Raw genomic sequence first — 2,499 nt, forward strand, 5'->3', positions numbered from 1 at the left:
TATTCAAAAGTAAAAAATACCTAAAGAAAACAATCTAACTGAAAAAAAGACAAAGTAAACTGATATTTTGTCGAAGACATATAAGTAGTACATGAAAATATGTACGTCACTAGTGAGGCAAATGGATATATAAACCACAATGAAATAATCCCCTCATATCTGTTAGAACAGCTATTATCAAAAAGAACAGAGATGATTAGTGTTGACAGGGATATGGAGGAAAGGAAACCCTTCCTTGTACACTGTGGTAGGAAAGTAAATGGATATAACCACTATGAAAAACAGTATGGGCACTCCTCAAAAATTAAAATCCCCATATAAGTGTCCATCAGTGGATAAGCAGACAAAATATGTGGAATATATATTCAATGGAATGTAATTCGGTCATGGAAAGGAAGGAAATCCTGCTGACTGTGGCATAGATGGTCTCTGAGGAAGGTTGCTCAGAGTAAATGTTAATGTTCTCATCATATATTTAAAAATCACATATACATGTGATAAACATGAAAGTGTTAACTAACCTTACTAAGGTAATCATTTCACAACATATACACATTATCAAGTTATTTCACTGTCCACCTTAAACTGACATAATTTTATGTCAGTCATATTTCAATAAACCCAGAAGTGTAGGGAGCATTAAACCTGAAGAATAACATTTTTTCTCACTCATCCTCCTTGGCATTTCTAGAGTTTGAGAGCTAATTTCCTCAATCTTGAATTCCTACCTCAGTTTTTTAAAGTGACATCCTAGTTTTCTTCCCATTTTCTTATCTGTTGGCTACTCTGTCTCCCCTCATCACTTACTACAGCTTGCCTAGGGCTGTGCTATCAGCTCTCTTCTGCTTGCTCTTTATTTCCATGGTTTCAATTACTAGTGGCACAGATGATTCCTCATATCTACATACTCAAGGTAGGACCTAACACCAGACTGTCAGCAGAATATTTTCATTGGGATAAAACCCAGCTTCCTTTTGACCAGAGCAAGATGGCCTCTTCTTTCTTACCTATCATTAGGGATGTCTGATCTTATCTATTTCTTCTCCCATAACTTCTTGATTATATGTCCCTTTTTTTAATTTGTATGATCACAATTTAATCACAGATCATTATTTCCTGATCCCTGGGGATAAAAACAGCCTCTCAAACGGCTTTGCTTGTTTCTGTCATTCTCACCAAAAAACAAAAGAAAACAAAAAACTAGAAATCTTATTAGGGGTGAATGCCAAACACTGAAGCATTCCTGTAATGTGGAGGAATTTGGAATCTTCCAAAACCGCTATTTCCATCATGACACACCCTGCTCAGAAAACTTCATCAGTTCTCCAGAACTCAGAATGTTCTACAATATTAACACAAGCTAAGAGACAATGTTGCTTTCACCCAATTTCGAAGCCTAAATGGGACAGCATTTCATTCTTTAAATTAGCTTTTTGTGCTTCCTCTAATAAGGTGCTATGCGTATTCAACTCTCATAAACAGAGTCAAAAAATGCACAAATATTTACATATAAAGAAGATACTAATGTCAGTGACTTAAGCGTTCAGTAAGAGTGACTGATTCATATAACCAGCCATATTACGCCACAGAAAACTGAACTGAAATCATAAAAAGGAAGAAATTAGAGCTTTCCAAGTGAAAACTAACCATTAACTGCTGGGCTGCACCAGAGTTCTATTCTGCAAAGACAGCTACCAACTTAATCCCTTCCAACTGTTAGGAATCAACTAAAATTTTATATCATACGCATTTACTAATATATAGTTTAGCTTATGAGAAGGGCTGCCTACTTGTACTGTTTCTACTAACTTGACCATTCATTGTTCAACAATGCATTTGACTGGTAACTTTCCCCTGAAATAGTAGAAAAGGAAAAAACCCCACAACAACAACAAAAACTTTTTTTATACTTCAAAAATGATTACACCTTACTTTAGTAACCTTTCTTGAGTTAGCACTGCCACTTCCCTCCAACAATCAAGAATAAAACCATGTTCTTAAAGGGACATACATGAATGATCTACAACGGTATACTCCAAAGAGGTCCCACAATTGTAGAAGTAAATGTACAAGAATTTGGTCTGATGATTTAAGTGAAATTACCAATGTCTTTACAGAAGAAACAAAACCTAGATATCAGCTCAATCTGAAGACAAATTAGCAGAACAAATCAGAGAACCCGGAGTCTAAAACTTACATGAACAAACCTGAATGTTCAGTCTGATTATCAAATGCCCTGAAAGTATTTTACCTTATACCTGATTTTTACTGCACATTCAGTGTTAAGACTGCCTTCCTCCAGTTGCATGGATCATGATCTTGAAAATTCTGACAAAGACTAAGAATATTAAGATCAGAGTTTTCTTAGAAGAATTCACAGTTCAAAAGTTCACTGATTACAGGGAAATTAAAAATTAGAGGAAACCCAGAAATACACAAAAATATTTTTCGATCTTTAAAAAAAAAAAACATCAAGTCAAGAGTTTAGCAAGACTTCTT

The sequence above is a fragment of the Ursus maritimus genome (assembly GCF_017311325.1).
Source record: "Ursus maritimus isolate PB19 chromosome Y unlocalized genomic scaffold, ASM1731132v1 scaffold_Y3, whole genome shotgun sequence".
NCBI classification, from domain to species: Eukaryota; Metazoa; Chordata; class Mammalia; order Carnivora; family Ursidae; genus Ursus; species Ursus maritimus.